General features: G+C 37.3%; 2 long non-coding RNA genes across 2 annotated transcripts; both read right to left on the bottom strand.

Annotated features, from left to right (window-relative positions):
• Window positions 1-1143: 1143 nt before the first annotated feature.
• Window positions 1144-7554, bottom strand: LOC117274403 (uncharacterized). Its single transcript, XR_004504510.2, has 2 exons — window positions 7039-7554; window positions 1144-1429 (listed from the first exon to the last, which is right to left on the bottom strand). It is a non-coding gene; the product is annotated as an uncharacterized lncRNA (long non-coding RNA).
• A 1267-nt stretch (window positions 7555-8821) lies between these two features.
• LOC108943552 (uncharacterized) lies at window positions 8822-10971 on the bottom strand. The gene is made up of 2 exons (XR_001967488.3): window positions 10890-10971; window positions 8822-9454 (listed from the first exon to the last, which is right to left on the bottom strand). It is a non-coding gene; the product is annotated as an uncharacterized lncRNA (long non-coding RNA).
• Window positions 10972-19271: the final 8300 nt, after the last annotated feature.

A 19271-nucleotide genomic window follows, 5' to 3' on the forward strand; every position in this document is an offset into this window, starting at 1 on the left:
ACTTGCATATCCAGCTGAGAAAGTTCGGTGTTATATGTAAGTATACCCAACGTATAAATCAATTTCTTAAATGATCTAGTAGGCAAGTTCACGTCACAAACTATCAAGAAGGAAGTGATTCATAAACACTTTAGTGAAATTATTTCTAAATTAGTTGTGTTGCTCTTGTTGGCATCTCTAATAGTACCGTAGCATTTCATGTATTCGCCATGTTCTCTAGTCTAAAAGTTGCATGTTCCATAGACCTCTTCATAAAATATCCTATAGCTCATAACGTGGTAAGTATTTTACTAAAACCTTTAAGGATCCTTTGAACTATCAGAAATAGTAAACTTAGTAGTTTCACCTTAAGGAACTTTATTAAGAATATTTTGTTGTTCCCCATAATCTTCAAAGTGCATGAGGACTTTAGAGCCCCTATTTTGTTGCTCATTCTTCTCATATTCATCTATTATATCCATAAAGATCTCAATTGTTTTTTTTTTTCATGGAGGTAAGTACCTTTTTATGATAGCACTCCTTTATCGCTGTAGTGGTGGACTAGTATAAATTTTCGAAATGGACTCTATTACGCATCTTACTGGAAAGCACCTCATATGGCACAATGAACCTTTCACTGGTCTTGTATACTACTTATGTAGCATTTCTTTGCTTGGAGATGGCTGCATGTCCATTGGCGAAATATGACGTCTTTGAAGTTTGAACCTCTAGCCAAATTCTATTATAGGTTAATTGGTCCGAGCCATACATGAATAGGATAAGTAATGAAATATTTAGTTATTTGATCATAATCATCACAAACGTACGGAGGAATAAAAAAGAAAGACAAGACACATCCTATCACGCCCTCGCAGAATCACGATTATGGGAATGACCGGCTACATAACCATAATTGAGATTCTACTACCGGCATGTGCTCCATTAGTCAAAAGAATAACCTAGGGCTCTAATACCAATTTTGTCACAACTTAATTTAGGACTATGACCGGTACTTAGGAGCAAGTGCCCCCAAGTAAGCCTCATCATATTTTACAGAAAATCGGACAGAGTTTCCCTTATTTTTGGACTATCCCAAAAATTTCCCTATCTCAAATCAACAACCAAACATCCTAATATCAATCCAAACAACAATAGCTTTATCAATTAACCTAAACCAAAATCTACTATTAATAGTCCATCCACTAACAGTTACAAATGCTAATTTATCTCCAACTTTGATAATAAAGAGCGATACTCAACATAAGTCTATAATAACAAAAGAATACTCATAACACAAAAAGAATGACTATGGAGCGACTCTAAAAGTTCAAAGAAAAGACCATAACAATAAATAAAATCTCCACCCACGCGAACAAGTGCGAGACTCACCAAGAACTATCAACCTATGCGTTCTAATTAATGAAATCCTCGCCTGCGTCAATTGATGTCTCTGTAAAACAAAATTAGCGGGGAATGAGTCGCTAGCTTAGTGAGTAATAATATTTAACCACAACCGTTTTTATTGGGGACAAGCCAGAAAACATGTTAGTATATCAAACAGAAAATACCATAAGAATGCCCTTTCTAAAACAGTAAATATAATCAGTCTTTTCATGTGTTTCCTCTAACAGAAATCAATTTTAAAAAATTCGGTAATAAACTTAGTAAACACTTTCTCATAGCAAATCTTTATGTTTGGGAGATTTCCAAGAAAGGATCATCTAATCTATATCACTGTGTGGACCCCTTCATAAAAGGAGTCAAATATAACTGTAGGTCCCTACTCGAGGAAAAACTGCAACTGTATGATAGTTCTACCTTCCCACTAGCAAGGGCTATAACTGTACTCGGTAATCCATAAATACAAGGTGCACCAGATCTATCAAACCCGCCGTTAGCTACGGGATCCTTCAAAGTCTCCTCCCATTAATACTCTTTCTTGTAAACAATAAATACTCGTACAAAAGCATTTTCAAAATAATGAAGGGCATATCATTTCTTATCAAATCTTAAAATTTTATTTCGGTAACGGTAACCATGTCTCGATTACCCAACCCTTGAGATTTCATATTTGACTCTTAATTCGCCGAATTATATTTACTCATAGAACTAGTCCATAATCTATCAACTTCAAACTATTTAGTATAATTTATTCCCCTAAAATTAGACTTATCAGTGCTTAAACCAAACCTTTATAGCCTTACTGTCCATATAATTATTATTTTTTAAAAAACAAACTGATATTGAATTCTTTTATACTTTGAGAAATCGCATAGATGCAGTAAAATAATTCAACGGGCGATAAGAAGAAGGTTAACCTCTTAAGCCGAAGGAGAATTGCTACTTTCAATTCCAACGCCTAGTTCTTCTTAAAGCCTCTGTCCAAAGCTTTCTTCTTCTTCTGTTTTTTTCTCTTTCCCAGTCACGACTTACTGTTAAAGCCCCTCTTTCCAAACCCCTAATTTGATTTCTTAAGTAACAGATAAAGTTTTAGACTCTCCCCTTAAATCAAATTCATGTCCCAGGTTTTCTCGGCACTTTGGTGCTTTGTTTTCTTTTGTTTTACTGTTTTTGATGCTTTGTGGCCTAAGGTATTTTTTTTGTTTTTAAAATCCATTTTCTTGCCTTCGTACTTGATCAGATGGGCTAAGGCCCACTACTTGCATTCACTCTTTATTTTATTATTATTTCTTTTTTTTTTTGTATATTATAGTATTTGATTGCTATTTATTTATTTTTTATTTTTTTGCAAATTCTTTAACTACTTATTATTTAATAGGAGATATTACATTCTCCTCGCAAAGGGGTCCGAACTTAGTATCTGTAACGACCCGACTGGTCGTTTTGAGCATTTTTGCTCCTTTCAACTATTTAAAGTTAGCTTGGAAGAATGAATTTCATGTTAGAAGCTTAAGTTGAAATAGTTGACAGGGAAGTTGACTTTTTGATATCGGGGTCGGAATCTGATTCTGAAAATTTAAATACCTCCGTTATGTTATTTATGACTTGTGTACAAAATTTGAGGTTAATCCGACGTGATTTGATAGGTTCCGACGTCGTTTGTAGAAACTTAAAATTTTAAAGTTTATTAGGCTTGAATTGGGGTATGATTCGTAGTTTTAGCATTGTTTGATGTGATTTGAGGGCTCGACTACGTTTATATGGTGTTTTAGGACTTGATAGTAACTTTGATTGAGGTCCCGAGGGGCTTAGGTATATTTTTGGATCATTGGTTTAGAGATTTGTAAAGTTAAAAATTTTGAGAGTTTGGCCATGGTCAATATCGGCTGAGGACGACCTTGTTTCAGTGTTTTGAGTGCGCGAGCAAGTTTGTAGCGTGTTTTATGATTGAAATTCATATATGGTTTGTGTCCGGGAGGTTCCGGATGAGTTTCAGAGTGAGTTTTGAGCGAGTCCGGGCATTTCGGCACTTCAGAGGAAAAGTGCGGACCACAGAGGATAAATGCGGACCCCACAATTTTGTGTGCGGCTGCACTCCACCTAGTGCGGACCGCACAATTTTGTCTACGGCCGCACTCTAGGGAGTTCTGCAGATTTGCTGGTCCGATTTCGGAAGCTTATATCTTTTGATCTACAAGGAATTCTGAGATGATTCAAAAACAAAAGTTGTAGCCCTTCATGTCTAGTTTGCAGAAAGGTAAAGAAGTTATCATTTGGACATCTGTAGAGAAATTTATGGCCAAAATACTAAGTTGTGGCAGTGCAGTCACCAAAGTGTGGTCACACCATTTTTGTGCGACCGCAGGAGCTGGGATGTGCGACCGCACTTGGAATTTTGCGGAACACACATGGTGAGTTCAGAGAATATGCTATATAACCGAGGCTTAGGTTATTATTTCAATTTTGGACCTTGGGAGCCCGGTTTAAGATGATATTTCGTGGGTTTTTCAAGAAATTCATCGGGGTAAGTGATTCTAACTCATATTTGGTTAACATACATGAATATATCATAGTTTTCATCATGTAATCAGTATTTTGAGTTGAAAATTTGGGAAAAATTATAGAAATTCCATAAAATGAATTTTTGGGATTTGAACACGGATTCGGAGTCGGATTTGAGTGAAATTAGTATGGTTGAACTCGTAATTGAATGGGTTGTCGGATTTTGTGAGTTTTGCCGGATTCCGAGACGTGTCCCCCACGGGCAATATTTGGAGTGTAATTTCAGATTTTTATAAAAAATTAGCATTTTCTTATGGAATTAATTTCAATAAATTTTATTGACTGAATCGAATTATTTATGGCTAGATTCGAGGCGTTTGGAGGCCAATTCACGAGGCAAAGGCATACCGAAGTAAAGAATTACACGGTTTGAGTTAAGTAACACTTCTAAACTTGGTTCTAAGGGTATGAATCTCCGAAATTTGGTATGATATAAATTGTTTGGAGGTGACACACATAATAGATGACGAACATGTAGACGTGCACCACAGAAATTGTGTCCTAAATAAATCTTGTGCAGTTGTAAAATTAATGAATCATGTTATTATCCGTATATTCTCCTCGTGTTAGGAAATTGAGTTGAGACTCTTATTAAAGATCATGTTTAGGCTACGTGCCAATATTTTGGGACTCATGGGATCGTGTTGTTGTTGAATTAATTATTTTAAATTGAAAATTCATACTCAGTCATATTCATGTCATTACATATCATATATCAGTCTCTGTTGTTATTTATTGATATATCATATCATCATTTTCGGGCTATTTTTTATGATATTGTGAGCCCATGAGAGAGAGACTGGAGAGATTGATGACTGAGTGAGGCCGAGGGGCTGATTGTGAGGATAATTATGGGATCGGGTTGCACGCCGCAGCAGGCCATATTATTTTTATATAATTTACTATTATATGGATCGGGGCTGCCCACCTGCAGCAGGCCTTATAGGCTTTATTATTATACGGATCAGGATTGCCCACCTGCAGTAGGCCATATAGGCTTTATATAGTGTTTGGGCTAAAGGAGCCACTTCGAGAGTCTGCACACACCCCCAATGAGCGCGGTTGATTTATAGCGCTTGGGCTGAAGGAGCCCCTCCGGAGTCTGCACACACCCCTAGTGAGCGCGGTTGATTTATATTGAGGGATGGATTTTCCCTGGACATGGATCTTGCCCGAAGTATTTATATTGAGGGATGGATCTTCCCTGGGCATGGATCTTGCCCGAAGCATTTATATTGAGGGATGGAACTTCCCTAGGCATGGATCTTGCCCGAAGTATTTATATTGAGGGATGGAACTTCCCTGGGCATGGATCTTGCCCGGAGCATTTATATTGAGGGATGGATCTTCCCTGGGCATGGATCTTGCCCGAAGTATTTATATTATAATGAGTTTACCCGGACATAGATCTTGTTCGTATCATTAATATTCGGGGATAAATTACCCCAGGGATGGATTGTCCTTATACGGTACTGAGTGACTGACTCTCAGTCAATCTGTATTTATATAAGGGGTGGAACAGCCCTGCGCTGGATTGGCCATAAACAGTACCGAGTTATCGGATAATTTGTGACCGGTATTTACATGAGGTCTTTTACTGAGATGTCATATTCTTCATATCATGCAGTATTGAAATATAGTTCGATAAGTCCTACCTTGATCCAAAAGCCATGTCATTCTAAGTTTGAATCCTGGGTGTATTGTTCTAGACCTGGCTTACCTGAGTGGACAACTCGAGCCGAGAGGGGGGGAGGGGGGCAGTGTACCGAGAATACAGAAGCTTCACCGGGTTTGCAACTTATCTGAACCTCGTTCTAAAATTAGGATATGACTCTAATAGAAAAGAAGTCAAGCAAAGCGCACGCTTCCCAGAAAATTTAGAAGACTCAGAGAGAAGAAGTGTTTTCGTAACAGTTTATATACAGTTCATAACAATATCAAAGCGGTAAAGAGAGACAATTAGCACATTAGGCTCAAACAAGTAATATCAGACAATCACAAGTAGCCAAGTATAACAGTCATTCTAAACTCGAATTCTGGACCCTGAACCAGAGATTCTAAGTTCGATCACCAGCAGAGTTGCCAGAGCTGTCATACCTCCTTTTTCCCAAGGGGATAGGGGAGTTTTTCCAATTAAAGTGACATTGTTCGAAATGTGATTATTTATTCATTCAAAGTCGCCACTTGGGATAATTTATGGTGTCCCAAGTCACCGATTTATTTTAAATCCCAAGTCGAGGAAGTTGACTCTATTTATGGTCTGCGAACACAGAAGATCGAGTAAGGAATTCTGTTAAATCGGGAGAAGGTGTGAGGCACTCCCGAGTTCCGTGGTTTTAGCACGGTCGCTCAACTATTAATAATTGGCCTAATTATTTGATTAATACATATTTAAAATATATTGTGCATTTTAGCTTTTTAACCACTTTTAATTATTTATGGAGTTTATTTAAACAAGCAGCGATGTCGCGGACTCGTTTATTTTTGTACACATTGCGAATCGCGCCACGTGAAATGCACCCGCAATTTACAACGTCTTAACTTTTATTATTATTATTTGAAGTTATGGTCGAGTCACGTGAAATGTACACTCGAATTAAAGATTATGCATCATGACTATGCCATGGGAACCGTACTCATAGTCATGATGATTTATTATTAATCGCACCTAAAGCAACTAGCGCATTTGAATTATTTTCCTAATCTTTGAGATTATTGTGGAAGGTCTCACAATTATGGAATTATTTGCGAGTAAGTGTGATATAAATCTAAATTACAGGGTCTGTTAAAAGTTTAAAATTGAATTGGGAAATACGTAAGTGTGGCAGGAGTTTAAACAAACAATTGAAGTCCTTATGGGAGTCTTCATTAATTAATGAATGCATCAACTGAAATCTCACGGCCCGCACAATACCTCGGTCATTGTTAAAAGCATCTCAAAATTTGATTCACATCACCAAACAATTAATTACTTATCTCAAATATAAACAAACAAGCTTAACTGGAGACATCGAAACGGGACAGAAATTATCAAGACGGAATCAAACCATTAAAACAGAGAAAGATAAAATGTAAAAGACAAAGCAAGAAATGAACCTTTTATTGCTAAAATTTTCCGACTGTAGTAAAAGAAGATCCAAAACAATGAATCTTGAGCGAGCTATAGGACAAACACTCGAACCGGAAACCTCGATCGGCAACAAGAAATTGAACTAGGAATGGACAGATCAACACTCTCATTTTTGACCCCTTTGAGACCGATAGCTTTTCCCATCTCAACTTGGCGATTCTAACCGGAGCTTTCGCTTTAAGCTCAGGAGGACTGGGTTTAAGAGCTTGATTGGCTGTTGGTTTTAACGGAGAACGATTTTGCTTGGTCGAAGAAGAAAGAGTTGCTGCTTTTTCGTGCTCTTTTCTCGCTTTTTTTTTTCCAGATCTGTTTTGCAAAGGATGTGTCCTCTGTTTTTCAGGTATCCTCCTTTAGTCTGTTCAAGTGAGGTTCTTATGTAGCATCAATTATGTGAGTATTCTTGGAGAGCAAGCAGCAATTTTGGATAGGAAATGGAAACCGACCCAAGACATGTGATGCGCGTGTGAGAATAAGGACGGATCTGTAAATCCTTCACGTCCACTTGTTAAAAGATCAATTTAAAAAATGTGAATCTTCAGTATGAGAATGTGCATATGTATATTTGAAAAAAGACAAAATTAGTTAAAAGGAATCTTTGCTAAATGTCACTTTTCCATTGGCTTCTTATTTTATTTTATTTTTTGGTTTTCTTTTAAGAGATAAAGTAGAATTACTACACAACGTATTTGTTAAAAACATTAAAAATTGCACTAAACTAAAGAAGAACTATATCTTCTTCTCTCTTTTTTTGGGGAATTTTTTTTTCTCTGTAAATGAAGATAAAACTTATAGTAAAAATGTGACTCTTTTTTTTCAATTTCCTTAAATAAAACCTATAAAAGGGTAAAACAAAGTTTAAATATGTAAATAAAACTTAAATTATTTACATACTAAAAGTGGTAAAAATTTTAAATATCTAAATATGGTAAAAAAAAATTAGATGCTCACAGCGTGAAATCGCTCTTACGATTCAAGTGTGTTTCTAGGCAATGGTGTTCCTAGATTTCAAGCCCAAAATTCCAGCTCTCGAATCAACGACGCCAAGGAGCGATCACCATGGTGTCTTAAAGACAAAATATGGAGGAAAGTTAAATTCCTTTACGATAACCGCTTACACTACTAAAAATCACTTGTTTAACGACGCGAATTACCGACGGACATTCCTCGGTAACAAGGTTGTACCGACGGAAGTCCGTCGGTAAGTGGTTGGTAGGTAAATCCTTTCTCGGTAAATAAACCAACAGAATCCATCGATAATTACCGATGGACCCCATCGGAAAGCCATCGGTACATTTCTGACAGTAGTTGGTCAAATAATTTTACTTACCGACGGATATCCGTCGGTATATTATAAAATAATATAATATTAATAATATCAATACCGACGGATATTCGTCGGTAAAGTAAATAATAATTTAATTATACTGACGGATACCATCGGTAAGTTTAGAATTTTAATTTAGTAATTTAAAAATTAAAACTATGAATAAATTCATATTCCGATGGATATCCATCGGCATTTTCAACAAAATTTGAAATTTTGGTTCAAGTCTACCGACGGACTCCCTCGCTAATTAAGAATTCTAGATTGAAAATGAATAATTATTCTGACGGACTCTGTCAGAAAGTCCCTCGGTAAATCTAGTACATTTTTGCCCGGAAGTGCCTATTTTTTGCTGCACCACCTTCCAGCCAGAATATTACAATAGACCTGCCAGCCAGAACATTATAATAGAAACAAAAATGCAACCACAATAAAACTCAACTTAACAATAGCAAAACTTTATAAACTATCCAAACATCCAAATTATCCCATCAAACATCAAAACTATCCAACCAAACTTCAAAATGTAACATTCAAAGATAACATCCAATTAAACAACAATCCAACCAAACATAAAATCACTCCTCGTCTTCGAATTCTCCCTTATCTTCTTCATCATTTATATTATTTCCATAGGTTTGATCCTGTAGAATTTTACCCATTTTCTCATTGAACGAAAGGTACGAAATAAATCAGATTGATAAAAGTACCATGTGAAATCTTCGGTTTTTCCCCTTCCTCGATCCCTATCCCATAGGTTAGGTACAGTGTTTGAATCAATAGAGAACCTTTTCTTCTGTATGAATCGATATTATTCCATTCAAAATCCTTCCCTTTCATTCTCTTCATAAATGTGGCTTTTTGGCGGAGAGCGGGGAGGCCGATTAAGTGGTTCACTTGAGCCTTGAGGGAGTCGATGTCATTCCTAAGTGCGTCTCTAATCTTCTCTTCGTGCTTTCTTTTTTCTCGTTCATTCGCATAGTTCCTAGAAAGTTGTTGAATCGTTCGCCGCATCTCCTCAAGGTCCTCATTTTGCATGGTGGCGGATGTCTCAATACCTTGTAATCCACAAAAGAGAAGTGGAAAAAATACACGAAGAGTTAGAATTGAATAATTCAGCACCTAACTTCATAAACGTCAACTAGGGAACATCGACTACCATACATACCAACAGTGGCGGACCCAAAAAGTGATTAGCGGGTTCAACTGAACCCGCTTCACAAAAAAATAATACTGTGTATATGTATAAATTAAGATTAAAGCTATGTAAATTTTGTATAAATATTTTATTTGGACCCATTTGACAACTACTATTTTACAACTAAATTTATATAGTTCTAAGATTGAACCCGCTTGCACAAAATTCTGGGTCCGCCACTGCATACCAAGTGGGAGAAACTTCGGCTAAGTTTTGAGCAACATATTGCTTTCACTAGATATAGGGATACTCTTAATATGGTAGAGAACATCTTCAACTAATTAAAACTAACTAGTTCAATTAATTCTTATGATATAGGGAGAGTTGATTTTGTAAAAGGCAAGTTGATAAATTTGAAATTGCTCTAACAAAACGTAACTATTAACACTAGAAAAACTAAAGTTGTCTAACTTTTCCCGTAAAGAGTGATCAGCGTTGTCAACAAATTGTAAGTGGAAGTTGTCCAACCATTTGATTTCTAGTGATGCTAAATTTCTACTATGACTTGGAGCCGAATGTTATAAATCAATTTGGTGACCAAGCAAACTCAGGGTCAAAAGAGTGTAAACTTTCGGAGTGATCATGAAGTTCAAACCACTGTCAAAGAGTGCAAACTTTCGGAGCGATTCAGAGAATTTCAAAGCTTTTGCTGATGTCTTTGAAGTTGTGATCATGAAAGATAGAACCACTGTCATGCTCCTGGTTTTGGTTTGCAAAGGCTACTGTTGTTTAAAAGCACATGAATGATGGTAGAGCTATAAATAAAGCAGTAATTTTCTAAACGACACCTTACAAAGTGTTCATTTGCAATTTTTATTGAAATTCTGTGTCAATTTTTGGAATAAATTCACGTGTTGTCGATGAAGCGTATCAAATGTAGAATTTCTAATTGTGTATGTCCATATTTCTTCAAGTTCTCTCTGTCGAGATACTTACCAGTGAGGCAGTGAGTTATCTAATTGTTGTTTTAGAAGTGTTGTAATTACTTAAGATTACTATAATATATTGGAATGCACTTTTATGGATTTAAACAGTTCCATCTATTGACATGTCTGAAATATTGACATTGCATCACTTGGTCAAAGAAACTGATTCAGTCTGATGAGTGTTAGCATTACATAAGCGAATCTGTTTGGAGCCATATAATTCAAAGGTATTAAAAGTGCTCAGTTATAGCATCATTGGTTAATTGACCTCATCTACATTTAGCTGGAAAGGATAGCCTATAAAGTAGTATTTGCAAATCTTAGAGTTTCTTAACAAAAAGAAGAGCTTATTAACCAAAAAGTATATACCTTGTAGTCCACACACGAGGCGATGAAAATTGCGCTCGGAGGAAAGGCCGTATGCTATACACGCCTCCAACCACGTTCAACCACACTGGAGAGTTTCTTCCTCCATATTTAGAGCTTATCTCTAACAGAGTTCCTTGATAGTGTCATTGAATCCTTACTCTTCCCAATAAATATGCCATTGAATATGAATCTAGTAAGGTATTAGTGTTGAGGTTTTTGTTTTAAGATGAAATAGTCTTAAAATGAGGGTGAATGGGAAATGGAGGGAAAATGAAATTTTTGAGTAAAATTTTAAGTTTTTCCCTCTTGACAATGAGACATTGTCCCATATTGGAAGAGGAAAAGATTTTTGGTGGGTATATATATAATTGCTCTTCTTGTAACTCTTAAAGAGTTAAGAAGAAAGCAAGCCTTGCGCCGTCGTCGTCGTCGCTCGCTCGGCTCGGCTTCGGCTACGGCTTCGGCTTCGGCTTCGGAAATCCGGAGGAAAGAGGCAGTCAATAGTGAAATAGAATCCATATTGAGCAACCATACATGGAAATTGGTTGATCTTCCTCCAGGAAATAAACCTTTGGGTTCTAAATGGATTTTTAAGAGAAAAATCAAAGATGATGGCACTATTGATAAATTCAAGGCAAGGCTCGTAGTCAAAGGGTATAGACAACGAGAAGGTCTAGACTACTTTGATACATACTCTCCAGTTACAAGAATTACGTCCATACGGATGTTAGTAGCATTAGCTGCAGTGTATGGTCTTGAAATTCATCAAATGGATGTTAAGACGGCCTTCTTAAATGGAGAGTTGGAGGAAGAAATTTACATGGAACAACCTGAAGGGTTTGTGGTTCCAGGTAAAGAAAAGAAGGTATGTAGACTTGTTAAGTCTCTTTACGGACTAAAACAAGCACCCAAACAATGGCATGCGAAATTTGACCAAACAATGTTGTCAAATGGTTTTAAGATAAATGAATGTGATAAATGTGTGTACATTAAAAATGTTCCAAATCACATAGTCATTGTTTGCCTATATGTGGATGATATGCTGATAATGAGTAATGACATTGCCAACATAAATGCTACTAAGCGTATGCTCAATAGCAAGTTTGATATGAAAGACTTGAGAGTTGCTGATTTAATTCTGGGAATTAAGATCCATAAGACTCCTCAAGGTCTGGCATTATCACAATCTCATTATATTAAGACAGTACTTGAAAAATTCAAGCACTTGGGCTTTAAAGTTGCAAAGACTCCAATTGACGTGAATCTTGCATTAGCAAAGAACAAAGGCCAAAGCATATCACAATTGGATTATGCTCGTGTGTTGGGATGCTTAATGTATATCATGAATTGTACACGACCAGATATAGCTTGTGCTATAAGTAAACTGAGTCGATATACGAGCAATCCAGGCCAATCTCATTGGATGGCAATGAAACGAGTTTTGGGATATTTAGAACATACCCAGAACTTTGAATTGCACTACAGTAATTTTCCTGCGGTGATTGAGGGATACTGTGATGCAAATTGGATCACCGGTTCAACTGATTCTAAGTCCACGAGTGGATATGTATTCACTATTGGTGGAGGAGCGGTATCTTGGAAGTCGTCCAAACAAACATGTATTGCCCGCTCTACAATGGAGGCTGAATTCATAGCCTTAGATAAAGCCGGTGAAGAAGCTGAATGGCTCCGGAATTTCTTGGAAGACATTCCATTTTGGCCCAAACCGTTGGCACCAATATGCATACATTGTGATAGTCAAGCGGCAATTGGAAGGGCTGGGAGCGTTATGTATAACGGTAAATCTCGTCATATACGACGAAGACATATAACCGTTAGGCAATTACTCTCTAGAGGAATTATCACGATTGACTATGTAAAGTCAAGTGATAATGTGTCGGATCCACTTACAAAAGGCCTAACTAGAGAGGTAGTTGAGAAATCATCAAGGGAAATGGGGCTATGGCCGAGAACAAGTCATTGTGGCGGTAACTCTACCTAGAAGACTGGAGATCCCAAGATCTAGGTTCAAGGAGATCAAACAAAATCATTAATGACGGTTCAACATTGTCAAATAAAATTTTAGTCCGTTCTCGTGATGAGACAATGTTCAGTACCAAGGATAAAGCATTAAGGCTTTTTAATGATTTCTAAATTTCATACGGGGTATATCAAATAGTGTATCTACAGGATGACACGTTTAGAAATCACCTATGTAAGTGTGAAGTGTTAGCCGCTTCAAGGAAAACTTTATAAGGCCAGTTCTCGACGCACTTATGAAACCAGGCGGTGTTCGTGGCTGAAACGAACACAACAATGAGAACCAAAGACGGTTAAGGGTTGATTGTGTGACTTATGGTTGTCTAGGTATACACCAAAGATCGACGGTTCAAAGATATCAAATCTACCGATTGACCGAGTATATCCGACATAAGTTTACTACGGAAAGTTCAAAGGGAAACCTACTTATCCAGATGCGATTAATCCTTGCTTGTAAATCACACAGTTTTTCCATGCATACTTCCGTGATATAGCCATTCCCCATTCATGTGGGGGATTGTTGAGGTTTTTGTTTTAAGATGAAATAGTCTTAAAATGAGGGTGAATGGGAAATGGAGGAAAAATGAAATTTTGAGTAAAATTTTAAGTTTCCCCCTCTTGACAATGAGACATTGTCCCATATTGGAAGAGGAAACGATTTTTGGTGGGTATATATATAATTACTCTTCTTGTAGCTCTTAAAGAGTTAAAAAGAAAGCAAGCCTCGCGCCGTCGTCGTCGTCGCTCGCTCGGCTCGGCTTCGGCTTCGCTCTGCTCGGCTCGGCTTCGGCTTCGGCTTCGGCTTCGGATTTGGTCAAATGATCGATTGATTGATTAATTTTTTGGACCAAATTTATTTGTTAATAGTAAATATTAACGTAAGATTATCCGTATTTGTAACAAATATTTTTCAATCCGTGTATTGACCATTTGGCAGCCTCCTAATGCTCTTCCCACCATGAATGTGCTTGCTCCACAAACAAGCTAATGCTTGCTCCACCATGGAGGGTGGACGATTGGTCTTCTTCAACACTGGCTGCTATATATATGTGCAGCAGCTGTTGAAGAAAGATACACACAACACACAAGAACAACAAACTGAAAATCGCTCAACAGATTTGGCTATACATTGTACTCCTTTCTCTCAGCATTTCCATACGATTTTTTGAGTTTCTACTCCTTTGTTCTGCATTGTTTTAACTTCAAACAAAGCAACTATAAGTGTGATTTGCTACCGAACTTTGTGTTCGCTGAAACACTGGGGTTTGAAGTACCGCTACACCAGTGTGTGATTCGTTTTATCCTGGGAGGAAATAATCCATTACCTTGGGTACTAGGAGGGGATTAAATTCCTTAAGGAAACACTGTGAATTCAGTGGGCTCGAATTAATTACTGTTTCATTACGTTAACTTATATTTTGCAGAATTATTATTTACAAATACAGCAATATTAACGGGACTAACAATTAGAAATTAGAAACAGGTAAACACGATCAAAGAGTAAAGACCAACTTGGAAACAAGGCAGCGACCTCCAAAAAAGGGAAGGATTCTCTTCTTTTCTTATACTTCTTAGTATTTAGGAGCCAGATTGCACCATTGAAATTTCTGAACCTATCAATTGCTAATTTCACAAATAAAGCTCAACAATAGTATACTATTCCTTCCAAACATTGCCACCCAACCCCAAAGAGAAATAAAATCTTGATATAGCAGGACATGTTAGCTAAATAGAATAATATTTGTTGTCAATTTACAATAAGAATAAGGAGAAAATCAACTATAAACTGAAGCTATTCATCACAGTGCCAGACCGGTCATGGTGGGAGAAAAGAACTTAAGTATGAGGACTTCAACACAGTACAAGAATGTTTAGTAGAAATTCTAAGATTACTATGAGACAGATAGCAAATTAACTTGTTAAAATAAGATGATTTATCCTTACAACCAACAACCTCTGACTTAGTACTGATAAAAGAGAGAAATGGAGTAAACGTAGTTACAAAAGCAATAAACATCTACGACTCGTAGTCACATATGCAAGAAGATGCACATTTATAACTGTTAAGTCATTAATTTTTTCTCTCCAGAGACGACGCATTGGAATTGCAGAAAACCCTAAGCTCCGTATGTTTCTTTATTTCGAAACTAAATTAGGAGATAAAAATTTCCCCAGAAGCGGAAACCACACCTGCAGTTAATTTTCCGCAGAAGCGAAGATGCTGGACATAACACATAAAATCGGGTTTTAGCCATTTTTACTCATTTTTGAGTTTTGAGTCTCGGATTTTGGCGATTCCAAAGCGATTTTTTACGACTTTGAATTGGATAAGTGTTCTATAACCAAAAGTGATTATATTTCATAAATCCATGTCTATATTCATCATTTATTTTGGATTTAGATGGAAGAAATTGAAATTTTATAAAATCTTCCAAAAATGAAAAATTTAGATTTGAAGGTCCATTTGACATCGGAATTGGATAATTTTTGTATGGTTAGACTCGTCTCGAAATGGGTGTTCGGATTTCATAAAATTTTTTGAGATTTGAGACATGAGCCCCACTGTCGATTTTTAAAATGAATTTCGGATTTTAATCCGAAAAATTAGTAAATTCATATGAAATTAATTCCTACAATTTATATTGAATATATTGAATTGTTTATGACTAGATTTGAGGATTTTGGACACTAATTTGCGAGGCAAGGGTATATTGGAAACTTAAAATTTTATTTTGAAGCGAGGTAAGTGTCGTGGTTAACCTTGACTTGAGGGAATAGAACCCTTAAACTATTTGTTATGTGAAATGCATGTAAACGACGTATAGGCGAGGTGACAAGTGTCTATACGTCGTCAAATTAATTGTTTGCATATTACTTAAAAAATCATAAATCGTTTTAAATCATGATTTAATTATTATAATAATTATTTTTCTCCTATTCTTTATCAAATATTAATTCTTGAATTCCTGCATTAATTGTTACATGCTATTTGAATTATGTGTCTTAATTGTTATTTGACATTTAGCATATTAAATATTAAACTACCTATTTTCTCCCTAATTTCCATAATAATTTGCTATTTGTCATTGTATGTTTCATAATTAAATCATAATTATTGTATGCTTATTGTCTTATAATTTTATATTAATTGTTACATTTATTGGGGAAATTTCTTCTATAAGAATTGGTAAATGAATATGTTGGAGGAGCGGGTTGCACGCCGCAACAGAATTGATTGAAATGGATATATTGGAGGATCGGGTTGCACGCCACAACAGACTTATTAAAAGTCCATATTGGAGTATCGGGTTGCACGCCGCAACAAACTTATTAAAAGTCATATTGGAGGATCGGGTTGCACGCCGCAACAGACTTATTAAAAGTCCATATTGGAGGATCGGGTTGCACACCATAACAGACTTATTAAAAGTCCATATTGGAGGGTTGCACGCCGCAACAGACTTATTAAAAGTCCATAGGGTTGCACGCCGCAACAAACTTATTAAAAGTCCATATTAGAGGATCGGGTTGCACACCGCAACAGACTTGATTAAAATGAATATATTGGAGGAGCAGGTTGCACGCCGCAATAGAATTGAATGTGAATATTTTGAGAGAGTGGATTGCACGCTGCAACGAAATTGATGGAAATGATAATTAGTTATGACTGTTGAGTTGGCTTTAATTATTATAAATGAGTTACCTGATTATTTTTACTATTTGTTGTTGTTACTAATATTGCATACAGGTTAATGTAAGTGACCCGCCTTAGCCTCTTCACTATTTCGTCGCGGCTAGGCTCAGCACTTACCTGTATATGGGGTCAGTTGTAATGATACTACACTCTGCACTTCTTGTGCAGATTTCGGAGTTGGTCACAATGGCGTACCATAGACTTGCTCGGATTTCAGCTACTCAAAGGAGACCTGAGGTATAACTGCACGACGTCCTCAGTTCTGAAGTCCCCGTCTACTTTACTTTAGCTGTGTATTTATTTCTAGTCAGCTTTATTTTATTCAGGCCTTTATTTATATTTATTCTAGAAGCTCGTGCACTTGTGACACCAAATTCTGGGATGGTATTTAGACACCGTTGTTTTTATGGATCATTCACTATATTTCAGACCTTACTTCCGCATTTCTTCCTTTGTTATTAATAAATTTAAAAATTGTTTAAAAATGGTTAATATTATTCTAACGTTGGCTTGCCTAGCAAGTGAAATGTTAGGCGCCATCACGGTCCGAAGGTGGGAATTTCGGGTCATGACAGTTGGTATCAGAGAACTAGGTTACATAGGTTTCACGAGTCACGAGTAACCTTAGTAAAGTCTGAAGGATCGGTACGGAGACGTCTGTACTTATCTCTCAAAGGCTATGGAGTTTAGGAACAATTTCACTTCTATTCTACTCTGTTGTACGATTTTATTCTATCATTGACGATTGAACTCTTCTATTATTGTACTCTCACAAATGGAGAGAACACGCACTGCGTATATAACCAGACAGGAGCCAGAGCCCCCAGTGACAGCTATGACTAGGGGTGAAGACCGAGGCCGAAGTCGCGCCAGAGGCCGAGGTAGAGGTAGAGCTTAGTCCAAAGCTAGAGCAGCCGCACCTGTTGTAGAACCTCAGGTGGACCTTCAGGAGGAGGTTCCAGTTTAGAATGTACCAGTTGGACCAGTTCAGGTCCCGGAAGGATTCATAGCTACTCTAGTTCTTAAGGATGTTGTAGTCTATTTGGTGAGTCTTATGGAGGGCGTGGCCCAGAATGGTACATTTCCAACGGCACCGGCCATTTCACAGGCTGGGGAAGGAGCACAAACTCCCACTACTCCCGCTCTGGAGTAGATAGCTCCCCAGAATCAGGCTCCAACAGCCCCGCCAGTTGAGGTAGTTCAGCCAGTTGTATTGGCACAGACCGGTGATAGGCCTGCCATGTCTTTTGAGGCCTTATTGAGACTGGATAAGTTTACTAAGCTCTTTCCAGTTCACTTCAGTGGTACACCTTCTGAGGTTTAAAATAAATTGATATGTTTAAATCGGGCTACGAGCTGCGGTGGAAGTTATATAAGGACGAGATCCTTGTGATGAAAATTCTTGTGTTTAAGCTCTCCCTTGTGAAATTAAATGTGTACTATAGTACTAATAGGGAGTCATGCATGTTAGACTTATTTGGGAATTCTTGTATGAAATTCTCTGTGCATATTTGCCAAAATTCGTGTTTGAAATTATTGAGTTTTAACCTACGAGGTAGGTGCTCGCCCAGGTGGCATTAAATGTTACTCGTTAATTCGGGTAAATAATTATGAGGTCCTCATGCCTCGCATCTCGTTATCAGTATTGTGAAGGTTTGCAATGAGATATTTTGTTAACATGAGGTTAATTGGCAATTCGGTAATTGATCATAAACAACTATTAAGAACAAATATCCGCTACCAAGAATTGATGACCTATTTGATCAGCTTTAGAGTGCCAAGGTATTTTCGAAGATTGATTTGAGGTCTGGTTACCATCAGTTGAAGATTAGGGCATCTGATGTCCCCAAGACAGCTTTTCGGACTCGGTATGGGCATTACGAATTCCTAGTGATGTCATTTAGGTTTACAAATGCCCCATCAACATTTATGGATTTGATGAATCGGGTGTTCAAGCCCTATTTGGATTCTTTTATGGTTGTATTCATTGATGATATCTTGATTTACTCCAACAGTCGAGAGGAGCATGAGCAACATCTTTGGAGTGTGCTTCATACTTTGAAGAATAATCAGTTATATGCTAAATTTTCAAAATTTGAGTTTTGGTTCGACTCAGTTGCCTTTTTGGGGAATGTTGTATCGGCAGAAGGCATAAAGGTGGACCCTAAGAAGATTGAGGTTGTTCAGAATTGGCCTAGACCTACTTCAGTTACAGAGATCCGGGGTTTCCTGGGTTTAGCAGGTTATTATCGTCGGTTCGTGGAAGGGTTTTCATCTATAGCAAGCCCACTAACCAGACTGACCCAGAAAGGTGTCCCATTCAGATGGTCAGACGAGTGTGAGTTGAGCTTTTAGAAGCTCAAGACCGTTTTGACTACGGCGCCAGTGTTGGTATTACCCACAGGTTCAGGATCGTATACGGTATATTGTGACGCATTTCACATTGAGCTTGGTGCAGTATTAATGCAAGATGGCAAGGTGATTGCACATGCGTCGCGGCAGTTGAAAGTTCACGAGAAGAATTATCCTGTTCATGATTTGGAACTGGCAGCCATTGTTCATGCGCTGAAGATTTGGAGGCATTACCTCTACGGTGTCTCGTATGTGGTATTTACTGATCATCGTAGCCTTCGGTATTAGTTCAAACA

Source organism: Nicotiana tomentosiformis, chromosome 11, assembly GCF_000390325.3.
Source record: "Nicotiana tomentosiformis chromosome 11, ASM39032v3, whole genome shotgun sequence".
In the NCBI taxonomy this organism is placed as follows: domain Eukaryota; kingdom Viridiplantae; phylum Streptophyta; class Magnoliopsida; order Solanales; family Solanaceae; genus Nicotiana; species Nicotiana tomentosiformis.